The 21,775-nt window shown below is 40.7% G+C and overlaps 1 long non-coding RNA gene across 1 annotated transcript in view; it reads right to left on the bottom strand.

The window, feature by feature from the left end:
- The window catches only part of LOC113988934, a 42,168-nt gene that overhangs the window by 2,911 nt on the left and 17,482 nt on the right, over window positions 1–21,775 (bottom strand). The window contains exon 2 of the long non-coding RNA XR_005562606.1: window positions 265–366. This is a non-coding gene — a long non-coding RNA (uncharacterized LOC113988934). The remainder of the gene's footprint in view (window positions 1–264; window positions 367–21,775) is intronic.

The following is a 21,775-nucleotide window of genomic DNA, read 5'->3' as shown; positions in this document are numbered from 1 at the left end:
GATCGTTCACAAACTGGTCTAGCCTGGGTTAGTGATCTGGATAACAGCTTTTCTAGTCAGGCTTGAGCTTTGCCCATTAAACTTTGTCTCAAAATCTGAGTATCTTTAGCAAAGAGGAATCTTTCAGTCACACCGACTTAGAGTACCAGCCACCAGCCACGTCTGAAAGGAAAACATTATTCTACACTCAGAAATCTAACATCCCTCTACATGGGACAAGAATTTCTGCCACTATTTTAAGACAAATGGCAAAACTCACATTACCTCAGAAGGGACAGAGTAACCTGCTAAATTGTTAGATGCTCCCTTTTTCTTCCAGTCCTGCAGAATCAGTGCAGATGAATCAGCTTCTAAAATTATAGTCACCTGAGAACAGACCAAGTGGAGATTATGAATTTTCAGGTCTTTGATTATGAAAATTTTTCAAGTATTTTCTGAGAAAAAAAATCCCTTTAAAGGCTTCAGAGAAACCATCATGTCAAGGGCAATTTGTTTCAGTGAAAGGCTGAGGATTTATCTAATCAAACCTGGGAACGGTTCTCTCTTGTTTTGGTGGGTTGGTTTTCCTGAGCTGTTCAGTTTGCCCTCTTGTTAGATCTTTCATTCAAGTTAGTAGTTTCCTTAGGTTGGCTGATCTTTATTTCTGCTTTTAATATTCCCTATCGATTTTATTGTAGTGCACTTACATGCTGTTCAACAGTCCCCTATTACTGTAAATAAAATAAGATAAATAACTTGGCTTTCTTTCTGCATTTAAAATGTTTGGCAGCAGCCATCTCCACCCTTAACTGAGCATTTGACAGTGTTACTGCCAGTATCTGTGAGGGCAGCTCTGTGTGCCCTCTCATGTCACTGGTATCCATGCTAGTTAGATAAAGCTAGCTTGGAGTTTGCTGATATTACTGGCTGGCTTTATCTAGCAAGCAGAGGTACCAGTAGCATCTGTGCATCTGTTGGATGTGCAGATGGAGGCTGCTGCCCTCTTAGACACCAGCAGCAATAGCAGTGTTAACACGTGCATCTATGACCAAGCAAGATACTGCTTATCTGCAGTGTATGGGAAAGTCACTGGGGCTCCCGTTTGCAGCTCAGGCAGGTGTTATTCCTATCTATCACTGACAGGCTTTGGCTTAACTGGTCACTTAAATAACAACGATAAGATCCAAAACACAGCTTCATTTGTTCTTCCCCTTGTGACTCCTCTGCCCTGGCCTGTTCCACTGTCCTCAGGGAAAAAACCTGCACAGTCAGAATAGAGAAGGTGCATTCCTCTGGCTAGCAAGAGTCCAGATGGCATTCCCAGCACCCACAGTCCCTTCAGACTCCTTGGTGCTGGTGCTGTTACCAGCACAGCTGGAGGTCAAAGCTGCTGCTGCAGGGCTGGGGCAGCTCCTGGAGCGGATCCCGCAGCCTGTGCTGGGCTGTGCTCCGGGGGTGCTGCCCTGCCTGGCTCTGGGGGCACCACCACACACCTCTCCCGAGACTCACTCATCCCTTGCAATGGGCCTGGCCTGTGAGCAGGCACATTCCCACAGCTTATCCTGGCTGGTTTGGGTATGGATAGCACAGCAGCTGACTTGAGTGCTTGAATGACTGCCAGGATCTGCTTAAGGCAGCACGGGACCACCTTCATTGCTAATTCACCCTGGCCGAGACAGATCAGGCTTTTGGTTCTCCCTGAGTGCCCCAGACTGACTGCACCAGGTCTGAGTGGCTCAGTAGTGGTGTCCTCTACCTCTGCCAAGGTTACAGATTCCAGTCTTACTGCAGGTGATGCTCACTCCTCTTCAAGTCCTGCAGGTTTTTTCCTATGTCTGTAAGCCAGCTCTGAAGATCAAACCTGAGTGGAGGCTCAGATCAACACTGCCAATACTCGTTCTCCGAAAATATACAGATGTATTGTCCTGCTGTGCTTTGCATGGCTGCAGCCCAGATAACCTGTAAACCAGACCTTCACATGGAGTATGTTCACTTCCAGACATGCTGAAACGATGCCAACACTTCCTCCAATGTCCCAGATTTCAGAGTGTGCAGTTACTGGTTTTGGCTCACTTTTACTTAAACACATAGTTGAGATCTAAAAAGACTCTGTTCTTTTAAATTTGTTCTTGTAAAAACAAATCTATTCCAGTTAGTTAATACAAACTGTTTTGAAAAGAGCTGTGGAATATCCTTGTAAATATACTGAGAAAGCAAGTAATTAAAATAGTCAAGATAATAAGGAAAAATCATATGACTTTAAGAAAGCACATAAAGGATAATCAAGCAGGGTAAAACCAAATAAGATTAATTTGAGTTACAGACTCAGTATATGGTGTATTCTTTGGACTGAACAGAAATGCATGCTGTGCAAGGGTGTTCTGAACTCCATGAAAGAGTAATCTTTTACACAACCTGTAGTGCTGTGCAAATAAATGTTGTGAGGCAAAATAAATAAGTTTTGAGAAATGAATGACTTTGGCAGTAGTTTGCCAATTAATTAGAACAAAGAGGGAAGTCTAGCAGACAACACAGAGATAAATAAGGAAGAGTTCAAGTTGCCACAACAGCTTTTGGTATCTCTCACTTCACTTTTTGCTAATTCTTCCTTCTCACAAGCTTTGTGGGATTTTCTTTGAAGGGGGAAGGGAGCCAAAAAGATGCAGTAGCAATTCTGCTCACTCCTGAAATGCTATCTCAGGGTCTTTCCTCAAAAAAGGTTAATTGTAACTTGATCCTTTTGTTCTAACAGGGCAGTGGAGTGTGAACTAGAATGGAGAAAGAATTAGAGAAGATTTACTTAAGTTGCATGTATTCTAGATAGCAAGACCTGTTCCCCTAAAGCAGTTAAGGAATTAACCAGTGCAATTTCATAATTATTAGTTATCATCTCTCAGAACCTGTGGAGGATAGGTCAAGTCTCAGAAAACTAGAGGAGGGTGAATATAGTACCTGCTTTCAAGAAAATGGAAAAGAAACCACGTATTTCTCATCCTAACTTTGAACAAGTTATAACTGGAAAGAATAAATTAGGTATTATAACATTTGCAAATGACACCATTTTGGAAGGGACTGGAAATACTATAGCAACACAATTAGAACTAGTGCTTTTGGTAAACCAGGGAAATTATTCCAATTTAACAAGGTCACATTCACCCAAGTGAAATCAAAAGAACTATATATAGGCTGGAGAAGCCAGATCTCCACATACCAAAAAGGCAGCAGAAGCCTGGAAGATCTGAAGGTGATAACATCCACAGTAAATGAGAAGTGAGATGTACTTGAAAGAAAGAAAATCTTGTAAAATGTACTAACAGTAGCACTGCTTGTAGCATGTCAAACATCATTACTCTGCTGTGCTCAGAACTACCAGAGGTTTACCAGTTTAACCAGAATCTGGCTTAATACCATATTTTTAAATAAAAGGTTCAGTCCCACTGGACAGGAACAGGAATAAATAGAAACCTATAAACTATGAGAAAAGTTTGGAGAAACTGAGTTTGTTTCCTGTACACAACTGAGGGGAGTATGATAACAGACTTCCAGTGAGTAAGAAGCTACTGAAAGAAGATAGTAATCCATTATCCACTGAGGTTAGGGCAGGAAATATTGCTTTAATTTCACAGAAAGGAGATTTAGGTTATCTTTCTAACTATAAACCTAGGCAAACACTGGAACAGGCTGCAAAGGTGTCTGTAGAATCTCCATTACTTGGGGTTTTAAAGAACAGATTAGATAAAAGAGCTGTCAACCTTGTTGGGGATACGTGATCTGCATTCCTCAGCAGAGGTGGACTTACACCAAATGCCCTTTAAGCTCCTTGCCAGCCCTACCGTCCTCAGTTCCTGAAGTGCTGTAGTTGCATAGTTTTGTAGTTGCACACACACCCTAATTTTAATGAAAAAAACCATACAAACAAGCAACAAAAAACGCAAAAAAGAAATTCAAAAACGTGGATCCTGGGATTGCAAAGAGCAGAGGTGAGTAAAACAAGTCAGGGTCTTTTTGCTGACTCTGATGATTCCAGATCCAGCTGTGTTTTAATAGAGGTACAGAACTTAGACAAGGAAGGAGTAGGGATGCTGAAGGTGGGGAAGGCAGAATTGGGGAATACTCTGCTACCCATCCCCTAAGAGCCTTTCCTGTATTGTATCTCCTGGAAATGATGGGAAGCTTTGGTTCTGTCTGTTCTTGTCTCTGCTTTTGCGGGGTCCAGAGAGAGTCAAGGAAGGGATTCCTTGAGATGCACGAGCAAGAACTTGTTTGGAGCTGAAAGGAGCACACAAAGGGGTCTCTCTGAGCATCATGACCAGCATTTCCATGTTCTTCTCCAGCATCACAGAGTCTGTGGTTTGAGACAGAGAATCCCCAGAATGAAGCTCAGAGGGTGTGTAAAGGCAGCAACAGAGGAAAGGAAGAGAGTGTTTTAGGCAGATTCCTCCCCTGCACTGAGAGAGCCCATTCCCTACACACCGGTGTCCCAACACAGTGAAATTTGCTGGTATAAAACTGGAGATTCAGCAAACATTGGGGAGTAGTTTAATATTTCTTCAACTATCCTCAGATGCTCTTTTCTCCTGTATGTTCAATTATGCTGTGGATTTATTGATAAATAAATCAAGTCTCTGCTTTCAATTTTTGCACTGGGGGAAGCCACAGTTGAGTTCCAGAATTTCTGCATGTGAAATTCTCTTTGGTCTTTGAATCCTCTTGCAGATAAACTACTCTTACCGTATTTATGAAATACCAGCATTTCAACATTTATTTTATAATCCATATTCTTCTACCCTTTTGCAAATAACTTCAGTTCTGTCCTGAAAGGCAGCCTCTTTCAGCTCACACAGCCTACGTGTTTGTGTCTGTCTGCATTATTTATATCTCTACTAAAGCCATTCCTCTTTTCCGTGTTCTTATAATGGTGCCTATCATGCAATATTTGGACAGCTACTTGTTGTTGCTGATGAGAGTTAGTCCATGCTCCCACCCGAAAGCACAAGCTTTCAGCACAGTTCTGAATTGTTGGGCCTCCAGCAGAGTCTCAGTAGCAGCAGATGTCCATTTCAGGAGTGAGTTATCAGAGGTATCTGGTGATGTTTGGAGTTTGATCTCTGCTTTTCTGGACGATGCTTTCTAATTTTGTAAAAATCACAGTGTTGATGTTTACTGCTAAGCCATCATCATTTGGTAAGTTCCATCCAGCAAGACAACAAAGACAGGGCCCACACCGTATTTTTCTTACTCAATTACACCGAGAGAGATGTAGATTTTCTTTAGACAAGTTTTAAAGCAGCCGTTTCTACATATTAACTCTCTGTTTAAAAATATTTGTGTTGCACAGCTGAAGGATGAAGAGAACAGTACTGTCCTCCTTTTCTTCTCTTGACGTATCTTGACCTGAACTAGGAAAGATCCTTCCCAACAGCACGTGTGCTGAGGCTCAGGGGAGCGCACCGAGACATCAGGAGAGCACTCGCCACCCCTTCCACCTCCACCCTCAGCCCTGTGACAGTATCCCAGTGCTGGTGGCTCCACGTGCCCGTGGGAACCACGAGCTGTCTGGGGGATCAGACTGGCAGGAGGTGACAGCTCCAAGTCCTCGCAGAATGTCTCGTTTTGTGGTGCCCTGCAGAGACATTGTAACCACATTTAGATTTCTAGCACAGCACCTTCTGCTGAGCTACTTACACATCAAAGCAATGCCCAATCCCTATAGTGGGATACACCTGGGAAACAGTCTGTTCCCAGAAGTTACAAGGAAAAGGCTCCGGGGTTTTCAATATCAATATTTTAGCAAGCTGTACACCCCCAGAGGAGGTGTTTGCTCCCCAGTTCAGTCTGTTGATACTTTTGTCTGAACTAACCAACTCTGCTTTTCACCGTCATTTGTAATTACAACCTATAAATATTTTATATTACTTTAAAATCAGGTTTTAAAATATTTAAATGAATTGGGGCTGGTGAATTAGAAAGCCTGGAATTTGAAACTGAGCTTGTTTAATTCTCTGTGCTGCTTTCTCCAGCTTTTAACCATAGCCCAAACACTCCCAACTTTCTGTAGGATAAACCAATGGGAGAAAATTTTACTTGCAACATATGAGTGGTTTCACTCAGTTATCAGTGTTCTGTGTTTTCTTGCAATTATTTCAGCTCACTGAAACTGGGATGAGTATCCAGGCTGACTAAGTATGAATTTGGATGGATGGGCACCACAGAGGATCTTGTAAAATTTCACAGTTACAACTGGGATTGATCTGTAAAAGGGGAGCCTGTTGTGATACATCCTGTTGTCACGCTGTGTGCTGTGCCCCATGCAGCACTCCCGGTATCTCCTGAGCTCTGCTTCAACAACAAAAGCACTCAGTGAATCCTTAGAAGATATCCCTTTCCATATTACATCCAGTGACAACATCAGGACCTACAAAGGATGTTTTCAAAATATTATGTGTTATAGATATGTCATGGCAACTGCCAGTATGTCCCAGAAATGTGCTGAGTCCTATAGTGAGTACTTGCAGGAATAATCCCAGAGACTGCACACTCAAAATTTAGTTTTTATTTGGCATTTGAGGTACATATAAAGGAAAGTTCAAGAGCTGAATGCTATTACTTATTACTGTTATGTTTCATTTTACCACAGACTTGCTAGTGTCCTATTTGAAGTGAATTACTAGCAAAGACAATGTAGAGGCCCTCGGTTTAAAAGGGAAAGGAAACTATTATGCTTATCAGAGTTGGTTTTTAGGAAGGTTTTCTTTTCTTAAGGAGCTCAAGCTATAATAGCTTAAGGCTATTATCTTTAATAACTAGCTGCTAGTCTGAATTTCAACCCAAATACTATCACTCCTCTTTAACACAGTTGTCCATTCATCTACCAGCTTGTGCAGTGAGAGCATCTTTCAGGAGAAGAGAAGAAAGCAATCATGGATGAAAGAACATTTCTGTAAACTCTATTATCATTTACAGAGTTACTGACCTCTCATTCTTTCTATCCATGATGTGTAAGGTAAAATTTAAGAAACATTTCTGATATGACACTCAAAGATACTGAATAGTGAAGCACAAAGCATGGTATGAAGCTGTGTCAGGGGAGGTTTAGGTTGGATATTAGGAAAAGGTTCTTCACCCAAGGGTGTCTGGGCACTGGAACAGGCCCCCCAGGGAAGTGGTCACAGCACCAAGCCTGTCTGAGTTCAAGAAGTGTTTGGACAATGCTCTCAGGCACCTGGTGGGATTCTTGGGGTGTTCTGTGCCAGGAGTTGGACTTTGATGGTCCTTGTGGGTCCCTTCCAACTCAGGATATTCTATGATTCTATGATTAACTGATACCTTTCAAATCTTTTAGTAGAGTTTAGGGAGGTGTGAGGCCAGTGTCTTGTCTCACACACTTGGAACTCCTATTAAAAAAGGAAGTTTTGGGCAAACACATATTTAGGATCTTTTCCTTAAATCTAGATCTTGCACTAGATTATTACATTGTGTATTATCCATAAACTGAAGCAAAGTACAGTTTCCCCTATTATCCTACTTAAACCCTAGAAATAGGGTTTATTTCACACACAGTGACTAGGTGGGAGCAGGGAACAGTATGATTGATTTTTGCTGTGACAAAAGCCACCTGGTTCTCCTGGAGAGAGGACAGGGAGGAGGAACCACACTTCCTCTTAGCTGAGCTCTTCATATGTTTCTGCTCTACTCAAGTTTATCTAAGGCCATATTTTCCCCATTTGACTCTTGGCAAGTCATACTTTGCATTCAAAGGAAATCTGCCCCAGGACTGTAATCATGGAATTAATAGACCTATGCAGGGCTTCCCTGAATCTGCATTCACTGAAAAACCCCGTACCCAGCACGTCTGTGAGGAACCATTCAAGCAGCTGACTCAGAGCATAAAGCATTTGAAAACACTGGCCTTATCTCCTCCAGAGTCGACAGCAAAATTCACGGCCACGTTGAAGGTTCTGGCAGTTCCAGAAATAGTGCCTGCTGAGCAAATAAGGTCAGAGTGGGTGGGTGAAAATAGATTGTTCTCAAAATTTGGCACGTAAAACTTTAAAAGTGCTTTATGAAGAGAAATCATTCTCTCAGGTCTTGATCCTGCAAAAGCTCGTGTGGGTCGAGTTCTCGAGATCATAAATTTAAAGACCTGTTTATGTTTTTGCAGGGTGGGGTTTTGGGCTAAATAAAAGAAGGTGAAACACTAGCTATAGGAGGTTTCACCTTCAAAGGAAGATATCCATGTCTTTCTGTTCATTAGTTTTCCTGTGAGAAAAATACTTGACTAACTAATTTTTTTTCATTTGCCCACTCTTTCAAAACTTAAGAAACAGTTCCTCTAAGGCAGTTGTTTTGATTTTTCCACTTAGGTATTCTAGGAACTTGCTTAAATCATTTGATGTTTGTGTTAATAACATAAAATCTCAGTGATCTGAAATCTTTATGTAATTAAGCAAAATAATACAGCTCCCTACATGGAACTAAAGTAGTTCGGGGAAATTCTCAGTGGAAATAAGGATGACTCATTCTTTAAGCAACACTAACAATTAAGTATATATAAGCTATCAGTTCCCAGTTGGAAAAAATGGGGACATTTATATAATAAAGGACTTTCTTAATCTGCATGGACAGATGACAAGGTGTTTGTACCAGCTGAGACTGTATTCTGGAATGTGTTTACCAGTACTGAAGTTTATTCTCAAGAGCAGCATCCAGTGAATAAGACTGTACTGGTGGTAATTTTAAGCCTCACATACTTGTAAAGTCATTATGCTGTCAGTCCTTTCTGGTGCCAAAGTCTGCATGCTGTGCATTTAAGAGTTTAAGATGAAGGACAAAAAAATTTCTACATTTAGGCATTTAGAACCAAATAAGAGTTGTGATTTGGGCAAAATCCAGAGAAAGAAAACCTCCTAATGAAAAAGCAGCCTTAGGTGCTATAAAATCACTAACTTCCTGATAGAGGTATATAATTTTGAAACTCTATCTACCATTCAGATTCTTTTTTTGGTGTCAGCATCCCCACTTCATCTGTGGTCTAATCACAGCCGTGTCATTGCATGCCTTGTGCTGGGTGATGGACATTGCAAGCAGTGACACGAGCCCTTGGATGCATTTAGATCACTTCTGCCATTTGGGTTTTTGCCTGTCTTGCTGACATAGAGATCCTTGTGTGGAGGAATTCAACAACTCCTGACTTAAAATGCCAATGGGGGTCTCTTCCAAATTAATCATGTATTGGCACCTGTCTCTGCTCCAGACCAAAGTGAGTCATCCAGTCCCCACGCTGAAGGCTATGTGGGCCCTCAATATTCACAGAATATTAAGAGAGGTGTCAGTGATATTGGCAGCACTGTTTGGTGCCTCAGAGCCCTGTTCTTCCCCCTAGCACGATTTGGAATCCCACATTATTTATCTGTTGAGGTATTATACCCTGGTTCCCACTGAAATCTCATATTCTTCTCAACAGGTGGGGACTAAGGCTGTGAGGAGAGACAGCCAGGAACACAGAGAAGGCTGCAAGGGCCAGAACAGTCCTTTGGCTCCTGCCTCCCAGAGCTCCCCTGTGCACAGTGGGGCAGCAGCATTGCCCCAGTGCAGGGCAGTGTGAGGGGACACACTGCACTGGGAGTCTCTCAGATACCACAGGGGTGGGACTGCACAGTGACCAGGGCCAGGCACCTCCTCATAACCTCTCTGCTGCAAGTGCTCCCATCTAAGAACCACTCAGATGGCAACAACAGCAGCTTTGCTGAACCCGTGGCTTTATGAACACCAGCACATCATCTGTTCTTTCATGCTTTGACTTTTCAGAGGCAGGTTGTCAGGAGGCACAGTGTCTGTTAAACACACAGCTCAGCAGACACAGCTCTCCTGGCAGTGCCACACCCGTGTGTCTCTGCTTACACCACACACCCGGTTCCACTGCCTCCTTCCTAAGGAGTGAGATGGTTTTTAAACTGATACAAGATTTGATCCACTGTGTTTATAACACATATTGGATGAACACTAATTTGCAGGAAGTCTTTACAAGTGGAAAACCTTGCTAAAACACATATTATTGAATGGATATCTTGCTGTGCTTGGATCAATGAAGCTTATACTATGGCTTAGGCCTAATCTTACGACAATTCAGCAATTGAATCCCCTTACGTTAGGCTGCTGGCAATGTTGCAGGATGCATTTTGTATCTACTGATTAACTGTGTTCAGTTTGTGCATAAAATGAAAAAGAAATCAATGAAAACACTTAGAAAACTAAAACAGAGAAAGACATGGACATATCAAAAGCAAAAAGAAGAAACAGCCCTGTAGATTCTGTAGTGAAATTGGGAATTCTTGGTATCCTGGAACGATTGCTAGGTCATCACACTGAAAATTTAATTTTTAAACATTTAGTGCTTAAACTCCTGAAATATCAGCAACTCTGGACATGTGGTAACTTTTTACAGGACCACTGCAAGATGTCCACTGGGAAGCTGTCAGCCAGCAGACAGACTGTGATGATAACATGGTCAAGAAATGTTTCAGACTGGATTCCTGGAATCATGTAATTGTGGGAATGGGCATAGGAATTGAGGTCTCTAATGCTTTGATACACAGTTGTAGGCAGTGAGAGGAAAGAGGTGACCCTAAAGCTTTTGCTTAGGGGAAAAACTTCACATCTAATGCCTAATTAGATACTGGGAACTACACAGAGGCAATCTGAGTGTACTCCATAGAAAACCAGGCAATGTTAGTTTGGGTTGCTCAGGGAACTACTTGTTATGAAGATGGACCTGAGAATTCAATTCTCGCTATTTAAGTGTTTTGGAAGTGATTTTCACTGCTGGATTAATCTCCAAATGGGAAAAAATGTAGGCATAGCAGCCTGGATTTTGATCTTGCAAAGCATTCCCAAGGTTTGTCACTTGGTTCTTGCTAAGTGGCTTCATGCAGCCAGGGATACATCTTTGCATGTGTATTTAATGCTTTTGAAAGGGGTTCAGCTGACAGTCTCAGAGGATGACTCCTGGGCACAGTCTGCCTTCAGATATGTGCGAGTCACTCCTCTTGATATGAGCGAGAACTGCCTTTGCTTATGAGAGATGTAGGCAACTTACATTTTACTCCTGTCTTTCCTCTGTTACTTTGACATATTGGCAACCCTGAACCTTCCCCTTTTTAATTATCACTTTTAATTCTTACATGATTCTTACATGACTGTCTCAGTGTGCCTACTGGAAGTCAGTGTGGAGCTGCAGCTCTCTGAGCACAGCTTGCTTCATCATTTTAATCTTTTTTCTTTTCTTTAGACAAGCCTCAACATCCCTTGATGATGTCTATAATTCTCCTCCAAACACCTCTACTGAGTACATTATTCTGTATTGGTCTATATTCTTACACCTTGATCTGATGCAGAATTATCTCACATTGGATTTGTGTTCTGGTGTCTGTTTTTGTTCATGCATCTCTTCCACTGCTTCCAAATGTGTCTGCATTGCTAAGTTCCCATTCAGAGATTGATGCTTCCCTTCTCAAAGACCCAAACTTTCTTTTGTTTCTTTGATCTTTGGCCACTGTTTTTGTACACAGATGTAGCTTCCAGTTCCTTCTGTTTTATCCCAGTATCCAGTGGTGGTCACAGCACCATCCAGATTGAGCTTGGGCAAAAAAAATGCAGGTATCTGGAGAAGCAGATTGCCACTGGTGCCAAAATTGCCAGAGGCTGGCTGTGGGGGATCCCTCTGTCCTGGGTACCCCAGAGCCACACTGACAGCTCCTCCGGATGCCACAGGAGAGGACAGGGCAGGCAGGAAGTGGGGAGAGGGAGCAGCACCATCCTCCCTGCTCCTCCCATGAAGCAGAAGGTGCTGCCTTACTGTCCACAAATCTCTTGTTCCTCAGTCCTGGTTATTTCCTTCAGAAGAGCAAAAATTAAATTTGCCTGCACTTCTGAGAAACCAGGAGCTTTTTTCTGATGCCATAAGACTGAAGCATTGTCTGCTCTACACTTTCCTTTATTTCCCCCCCTTCCATTTCCATTGCTTAGGCTTTGTCATGATTTGAATCATCTGCTCTCTGAGAGTAATCAGGTTAAAATATTAGGTTTCTACACTTGAGATTTCCTTTCTTGACACTCACAGAAAAGAACTGCAAGATGAGGTAGCTCCTCAAATACTGCAATCATAAAGTCCTGTATTTCCCAAAATGAGTTGAAATTCTCATTGTCTGTACTCTAAACATCACTTCCATAGATTATTTTACCACTACCATAACAAGACAATGCTAACAAGTTCTTCTGATGCTGTACTGATTTTCTAATTTCTTTTCTATTTTAATTCAGGCTAAAAGTTAACCATAGACTTCCCACTTCACAATCTACTGCTTCTCTGCCAGAAAATCATCTTCTGTAAGTGTTATATTTGTAACCTAACAGGACACAAGTCAAAAAGAACATAGTTTCAGAACTATGCTCAAAGGTTAATAACTGCAGTTTGTAGTGCCAAATACTTTTTCCTGTGATGTTACTGTGAGCGTGCGAGCAAATCCAGCTTTTCTCTCTAGTGGAAAAAAATCAGAGAACCTCAAGTGGAAATCATACTGAATCTGCAAAGATGCTGATGTGCTAAGAAGCTGGTCAGGCCTTAGACGAGATGAAAAAAGGCCTCCACTGCCTAAGAAATAAAGATTCAGGTGAAGAAGATGAATAAAGTCCTGTGGATAAAACGGAAAGTAAAGATTCAGCTCTTGTTTCCAATAAAGTGCTGCTAGAGGGTCTCCCAAGAGATTTCTGTTAGTCCATGCATTTTAGATTCCTGAAGTTTCATTGTTTCATCACAAAAACGATGGAATAACATAAACTAATGTCACAGCATATACTCTTGCCTCGATATCAGCTGTCTAAAATCTTTAATGTTGACGAAGATACTACATCTCATTGTTTGTAGCTTGGTGTAGGTTCATTTTTCACCACAGAGCTAATGATTCTTTCAGGCTTGCAGGCCTGAGTGAGCTGGACAGGTGAGGGTTGGCAACTGCCCCTGGCAGAGATCCATGACACGGGTACAACTCAACAGCTTTCCTATAGTTTGATTTCAAATATCATAAAAGCACATTTTGATAACAGATTAGTGCATCGTATACTTAGTGTAACATTGTACAAACTCTGATTAACACATTTACATTTTATCAGTAAATGTAGCCACATATACACAAAACTGTTTGTACATTAAACAATGCTGACAGGAACATGGTAATGTAAGTGTATGTGTCCCTCCTTTGGTACATAAAGAGTAATTTTTGTTGTGTTTAACTGCAACAGCCACATTTTTATTAATTGGTTATAAATTCCCTTAGCATAGGACTGCTCAATTATTATTAATTGTTCTTATCCTCAAAGAAACAAGCCCATTAGGCTCCAGAGAGCCATCTTGTTGCCACTGTCATCTGTGCACAGATTGAAGGTGGAGAATGATTCAGCAGCACTCAGCTGCAGTCAGCCTGGGCTTCTCCTCCATGGGTGCATTTATAACCAAAAAGCCAACAATCAAAAGGTAAAAGGGCAACAGCAGGTTTCCTCTAGGGCTGCATCCAAACCCCAAACCACATCAGTAGTGGGGTCTTCCTCTTCTATTCCCCAGGCAGCTCTTTTACACATCTTGAACTGTGTGTGAACATTTTATGTGGGGGAGTTGTGCCAAGTGGTCTTCCTGCCCTGCTGGGGACAGCCCTGGTGCAAAAGGGAGAGGGTATTTGTCCCTCCTCGTGGACACTGGAGTGTTTGGGTGCAGGCTGGGAAATATCATTGCTTGGGCATCCGAATGCTTATAATTTTACAGGTTTCTGACTGCCCTGCAATGTGCCTGATCATTTCCAGCACAGGTTCAAACACGCTGCCTTCAGCCATGCTGTGGCTTGGGGGTGCAGCTGGAGGTTTGCTCCCATGTTTCTGTGCTCAAGGTACTAAGTGCTGAAGTCATATTAAAGTGCTCCCCCTGCCCAAACAGGTTTCTGTCACTGAGCTCTAACCAGCTGCTGTCTCACTGCACAGCACATGTTATTTTTGCTGGTCCCCATCATTTTCATCCAGCAGGTGTTGACATAGAGTGACGTCAGTTCCTTCTCATTTCTCACAGCTGTACTCAGGATTTAGCAAAATCTCGGTTTTTAATCTCAAAGATTATAATTTTCAGGAAGCAGGAAACACTCTTAAATCTTTGGAATTTAGTTTGGATGCTCTAATGTAATTCTCACCTTTCAACTATTGGTTTCACCTTTGCCTTTCATTCTTTCGAGTTGTTCCTTGTCATGTTCTAGTTCAGAAAACATTAAAAGTAACCTTTTCCTAATGTTACAAGATATCAGGAGAATTGTCTGGCGGAGTAAGGGAAGTGTTTAATTTCAAGGGTGGGGGGTGGGGGGCAAGTTATCATTTGACTAGTACAAAGGAAAGGAATTATGTCTAGAGGCAAGGTCCCTGAACTGGAGCTTGGGGAGTGTCCTCCCAACTCCACTGTGTGAACTTCTTTTTTCTCTTTTAAGCTTTCTATATCTTATTTACTTAGGCTTCAAGATCTTTTGGGTAGAGGCTCTATCATGCACCAGTGCATTACCTGAAACTGTGGGGCCTTGAATTTTAATTGGAATGTCTGGGTACTGCAATAATTGGGGAAAAAAAAAGAAAAAAGTTCTAGTCATTGGCTTAATGTAGGAAACAGGCAAGTCTTACATCCTCTGATCCAGACTCACTCTTAAAGAACTCTGTTCATCATCTCAGCCTTTTACCACAGTTTGAAGTTGGTTCTTTATATGTTTCCACACCAGTAAAGTGTATGTTGAAATTCTTATCTCCCTCCTAGGGGTGTTATTAGGTTTGGATGAAAATAGCTATAGATATACAGTAACACTCTGCATTAATGGCAAGGCTCAGCATTAATAATAACACCGTGGAAAGGGAAAGGGGGCCTTGCATCTGAGATAGAGCCCCTCTGAGGGCAGCACAAACCACAGGGGCATCCCAGTCCAGGGATCTTATGCTGGGCAGAGCATGTATTCCTGGTGTTGAGAGGAACATGCTGGTGAGCAAAGCACACCATGGTGGGGACTGTGCTTGCCACTGGGAGCTGGAGATCTGGCACGTCCCTGTCCTTCCCAAGCGCAGAGCCACAGTCACCCAGCCCCACACTGCTGCAGCAGGGAGTCTGAAGAGATTTAATTGCTCCAGTTTTAGAATTGGGTAATTGTAGCTGGTCAAAGTGTTTCAGCACTGAAGTAATAATTAACCATGTAGTGCACTGGTTTTCCTGACAGCCCTGCAGTCGGGCTTTGCAAAGCTGATTTCCTTCTCTATTAATATGCATTTACAACAGAATCTACACCACTGACCTTATGTCTTAATGATCATTTGGGTATAGGAAAGGATGGAAGTCAGAACCCCAGAGGTTAAATGTATCTAACTGCACATCAAAAGAATACCATTTGGTGTGGGAACTAATCTCAGTTCACTTTGAAAAAGAAAAACCTTCATTACATGAGATAATTTTTAAATGCCAAGATCATCTGTTTAGGAAACTCATTAAAGAGATTTTGTATTTCTGAGTTCCTAGGCTGTTCAGGTGAACCTTTTTTCCCGTAAAAGCCATATAATGCAGACACTAAATATATGATACGAATTTATTCAGATTTCAGATTTCAAAAATTTTCCCTGCTAGAGCTACATAACTGCAAGTCACTGTGAAGAAATTCCTAGTGTAAAATACGAGTCCAGTTGCTTGAGGACTGAAAGATGCAGCAATAACATTGAATAGATGAGAAGCTACAATGATTCTGAGTAACATGACTTTGAGAGAACAAAAAGAAAGAGAGAAAGGCGGAGTTAATGAAGCTGCCTGGCTGTTTGGGACAAATCCTGCAGACACAAGATATTTATAAGACTCTTTTCGGTTATGGTCTGATGGATCCATAGTTGAGTTCAATTAGATTAAATACCTGGGATCATCAAAGCCTCTGTGAGGCAGCTGACAAGGATGTGTGGGCTGTGTGCCTACAGGGAGCATTTGGAAAGCATGGAAAGATCAAGCTGGGCACTTTTCTGCCAATGGGATTAATTCACTCAGCAGGGTCAATCTCATCTCTGTTTTATAAGAGAAAGAGACTGTTTTGAAGAAGGTGACATGTTAGAAAAGTAAGAAAATGAGCTAATCTTAGGGGTTCAAGTGTTTCAAAGTATTATATTTTCATTGTTTTGTTTCAGTTCGAAATCCTCCACTAAAAAGTTTTACAGCAGTTATAAGGTCTTCTGCATCACTTAGATTCCCCTCAACAGCAGAACTGGGCCAATCCCAACCTGTTTGTTATATTTTGAGTCTCTAGGAGCTTGTCATGAAAAGGGCAATTGCTCTTATTTCAGCAAACCATCCACGAGCACAGCAAAGCCCTCAGCCAGGGATAGAGCAGGCAGGGCATTCAGAGGAGCTGACACGTCTGCTGGAGGGGAACCTGAGGCTGCTCACCACTGTGGGCTGCTCTCCTTCAGCAGATCTTCCACTTAAAGGTGGCATTCACACTGTTACTGCCATTACCAGAGATACAGTATCAAAGAAAGTTTGGGTTTTAATGCAGAGACTCAAAGTATTATGAAATATGACAGTGAAAGAAAAGATACGGAGGTAAAACATTGTTGAAAAGTCTATGTAAAGCAAATATATTTGCAGAGAACTTGCACAAGTTCCATCCCAGTGCTGCACCTTGAAAAAAAAAAAGGATTAATTTGGAAAAAGAGAACAGGAAATATCACTATATTCAGAGCATTGTTCTGCTGAGGAAAAATAACCTATTTAATTAAAGTAAATTGACTAATTTGAAGATGTCTGGAAGATATTTCTGGACAATAGTAAGGTGAAGGATAAAATGTATATTTTATAGGAAACATGGAAAATGATATCTTCTCTGATGATTGGCCAAAAGTATTTGATGTGAAACATGTCTCTTAATGAAACTGTTCCCCCAAATAATGATTACAAGGTGCTTCAGGAAATATTTAAGTATAATTTAGCTTTATTACCAGTGTTCTAGGTTAATGAAAAGCATTCCCTATGCAGCTACACATTGCCTGATGTGTTTTTCTCACTATGTATCTCATAGCATAAACCATAAGAATATTAAAAAACCCCAACATGCTACAGGTCGTAATGTACTTATAAGCTGGTGGAACAGTGTTACCACAGAACAACCCTGCTCCAGCACTCTCCTCTTAGCACCAGGAAACAAGTGCAATTATTTGTGAAGCATTATCTGTGTTCTTCATTTAAGAAAGGAAAAAAAATAACAGTGAAACATCCCAATTAAGGCGCCGAAGCACTCGGGAGCCATTTACCACCCTAACCCCTTCCTAATGGAGACTTTTTTTACTTGAAGCACAGCATACTGCATTATGTCTCTGCACTTTTCAAAGAACACCTCCAAAGAGATCTGCAATGCTAAGGTATCTGCATGCATTGATATGGTAATCAAATGTAAATGTCATAGCAGGTTACCCAAGATTATGTATTTTACAACACAATTACATTCTCATTAAATTAATACAGGAATCTTGCATTAGCAAGTCACACTTGGTAGCAAATACCTACTAAATGGTTGTCTGCTACAGTGCAGAAAAATGCAAATTTTGACTGATGTTGAAATGCACAACTTCGTTGTCATAGACAAACAATAAAATTCCAGCTGATCTCTTTCTTAGTGGTTTGTGGGTTGATTTTTCCTTACCCAATTTCTGTGTTACAGCCTGAGTATGTGATACACTGACCTGCATTTCAATACGTGCTTGAGAAGAACCCCAACCAGCTACCAAAAGGAAGCACTGTGAAAATGGTAAAGTTTTCATGTCCAAGGGGTAAATGTTTGAATGATTTATGTGTCTAATACTATGCCCTCTTATTTTGGGCACACATCTCTAAGTTCCAAACTTTAGTAATTTCCTGACTTAGGATTTTGTGTTGCAAATTTAAAGGTGGAAGAACTGATTGTCTTCTTTACAGCCTTGAGTCTACCTCTTGGCATGCTACATGGTTCCCTGCATTAATGATTTGTTCCTTCCAGTTGACAGTCCGGAGCTCTGGGCATTTGGCACTGAACACACCAGCTGTGCTGGGTTACTTTGATACAGAGAGCTGGAATTCCTTTTTTACTTTTTTCTTGCTGCAGCAAAGGAATTCCCTACTTTCAGCTTCCTGACAAGAAAAATGGAGAAAACCTTGTATCCTGGTGAAAACTCCAGAAGTAATTAGCATTCCAAAGATTTCCATCCAGAAGCTGTGTCCTTCCCCCAGAACTCTCCAGGAATGTTAACTCATTATGTCTAATTGGGCTCTTTGATACACTAGGAGACATTCTCACTGTCTAACCTGAAATGCTTTCATAAGACATGCTGGATGCTGTCACCTTTCTCCAGGAACTGAAAAGAGACTGCTGCAAGTCATGGAGGCCACAGCAAAATACAAACCAATGTGATGGAAAGCTGGGGCCGTTCCCTTGGCTGGAGTAGCTCACAATAACTTTCACAAAGTCAATACTGCTACACTTAATTACTCGGAGTAAAAAAATTTGGGTCCATATTTTCATCAGCCTTCCCAAGCAATAGAATCTTTGTGGCCCACAGCACAGTCTTCATGGTGGCAAGAACAGAATTAACTCTGGCTGTGGAACCAGCCCAGATCGATCGCTGAAGTAAAAAGCCTTGTTACTTACAAAGACAGACTCGCATTAAGTATGCACAAATCATAGGCTGAGCCAGGAGAGCCTTTGCTACAGCTATTGTCAAAGGCAATGAAACAAAGTATTTGTGTAGATTCGGTTCTCATCGGAGATATTAATGCATACAAAAGCTTTTTGGACTTCTTTCTACAGCCACAAACCTTAGCTCAGTCCTTAATCTCATGATTTGGCCTCAAACTTACAGAAAAAAAAAAAAAGCCGGTCGTGTAGCATTTGCAGCTGTCTGCACCATAATTCATAGTGGAACATTCATTTCTGCTTGATTTATTGATGGTGCTCGCTTAAATCTTCTGTAGCACGATAGATTGCATCTCAGTAAAAAGGGCCAAACCAAAATGGTATTTGGATGAAGTATAAAGCTTTAGACCCTGACCTGAGCACATTCCTAAGGCTCAATGACTTCATCATCCAGCCATTGCTAAATTAAAGCTGAAGAGTGTAGGAAGTTGTGCGTAGCAGATGCAAACGTATTTTATATAGAATGTGCTAACTTTGACTATTTTTTTGGTATTGTTTGCACACCCAAGGAAAGTAATATGAATTTATACAGATTCTCTGTGGGTGTAGGAAATGCACACTCAACTAATAAAGGAAACTACATACATGAAAATTCAGTTTTCTTGGAATTTAACCAAATTCATCTATGTGAAGTAGACAGCACTTGCATATATATATATGAGTTATTTTTTTCTTCCAAGTAAAAAAAAATCAATCCTCATCACAAGCCCATCTTAAGAGATCTATTATATGAGTTAAATAGTAGCAAAATGCATAAATTACATGGAAAATTCTGTGGAGATGTCCTTGCATGACAAAGATCAAAAGTTTGTAAAGCCAAAGCTGAATACATTTATGAAAAAGAAAAAAGTTCCAGTGTCTGTTCTGGAACTGAAAAGATTTGGGAAAACAAATCTCCTGTATGTTGAGAAAGAGGTAAAACAGAAAGAAAACTTGAAAGCTGCCTCATACAGTAACATTATCTGTGATCTGCATTTTAAGACTATCTTCAGAAAGAATCAAGTTAAAACAAGGATTATCAATACAAAAGTATCATCAGCAAGGATAGAATTTTATGGGCCTTCTTCCATGCACAGACAAAGAGAAATGAATGTGCAAGTAGGAGGCTGAGAGAAGATTATGACATTGCATGGAATAATTGTGTTTTTATGTCCACATATAATTTCCACATATAAATGAAGAAACAATCGACTCAAACTCAAAGCATCCTTGCTTCTTTTTCCCTTTGTCTGTCACTCTGATGAAGAAATTACAAATTTTCAAGTGATGAAAAATAACAGTTCACAAGGTATTCCTCCATTCAGCATCAGAACTGCTAAACTGTGCTGGTTTATGTAGGGACTGAGAACAACCAGGGCAAGGACCGTGAGCATGGTCTGGATTTCTGAACAAACACAAAGGGCCTCCACTTAGAGAAATGAGAACATACATAAAATGGCTGCTAAAAGGATAAAACATGTGTGCAAATGGTCATTCATGAAAAGCAACATTCAGTGATGAAAGAGCATTGCAGTTACTGTGGCATGAGCATCACAGCTCTCACCTTGCTTGACATGCTGCTTTTCACCCAATCTTAATTTACGGTGTCATTGCCCAACAAGCCCTGACCAAATGTTTCGAGGTGAATGTTTGGGACATCTTTTCCACCTATTTTTTTTTGATGATATGTGTTACATCATTCTTAACTCTTGTTAATGAAGAGTTGGTATTTTTTTCTATTTCTGTATGAAAGTCTCTCTCTTTTTTTTTTATATGAGCACATACATTTTCACTCATTGTATTTGACCAAAAACTTCCCATTTTTATTTAATGCTTTATTTATTTACTATGTCCAGATATTATAAATTAATAGAAGCAGCATTTTCATTATAATGAGCATGCAGCTATTTCAACCTGATTGACCTTGTTACAGCTTGTCTTTCAGTTTCTTAATTAAAAAGATGCAATTTTGTTTCCATAAAGCACCTAAGGAAGATGAAATTCTGAGCCAAAAATAAACTAAACCTCTTCTGGAATTTATAACGAAATCTCTTATCATACTCCAATATGAAAGGTCATTGATTTACTGACTCTGACTAATTATAATTAATTTGGAAAACAGAATGTTTCTTACCTTCATTAATATTTTTCATTACTACAGAGATAGAGGTCTGAGACTTGGACAAAACAAGAAAAGTCATATTCGTAGAGTATCATTCTTTCTCTCTTTTGAGAATCTACTGAAGTCCTCAGAGAGGTAAGATATTTAAGAATGTGCTTAAATGTCCCCTGTCAGTAAAGCACATCAGAATGTTCTCTTTGCTTGGAGATTTTAGGTATCTTTTTACTGTACTTGGTTGAACTGAGGAATCTTTCTAAATTCAGAGATGGAGCACAATTTGTACTGTATGAAGACAGATAAGAGAGGGAAATCTAAATACAAATTTCAACTTCCTCATAAAAAGGAATCTTAGCATTATTTGTCGAGTCCATTTTGCAGGAATGAAAATATACCATTTATACATATTTGCAAAATGCTGCGCTGACAGTGGTGCTTTGCAGGGAGGATTTGCTCATTGAGGTTTCCTTTCCAGAGTCCACCTTTGGAGGGGTAATTTCTGAAAAGCAGCTGTGAGGCTTCCTATCAAAATGGTTTTGGGATCAGCATTTCAAGGAGCAAAGGATATGCTACAACTGTTTCACCTAATCCAGCCAAGCCCAGCAATGTCCAATATGTGATTCCAAGGAGGTGTCACAGATGTTGTGACCAGTTTAATTGTCAAGGCTCTATTACTTTCTACCTAATTTCATAAGCATTTTACAAAAAGTAATGCAAGACATTAAATCAAGCCTTGCACACGCAGTTTAAAAATAAACTCAGGACTGTAAATGTTTATATTGTTAATAATAACATTGCAAACCCAAACTAAGCACAAGCAAGTGTAATGTTACCTGGCATATGAAATTCCAGATCAGAGTAAAAGCCCTTGGAAAGCAATGGCAGTAAGTCTGTCCACTGCCATCAATCAGCTTGCTAAATACCAAAATAAATG

This window comes from Pipra filicauda, unplaced genomic scaffold (assembly GCF_003945595.2).
Source record: "Pipra filicauda isolate LSUMZ 115617 unplaced genomic scaffold, ASM394559v2 scaffold148_size1903560_pilon, whole genome shotgun sequence".
In the NCBI taxonomy this organism is placed as follows: domain Eukaryota; kingdom Metazoa; phylum Chordata; class Aves; order Passeriformes; family Pipridae; genus Pipra; species Pipra filicauda.
Note: the sequence above shows the minus strand (reverse complement) of the source record. Positions and strands in the feature narration are given on the sequence as shown.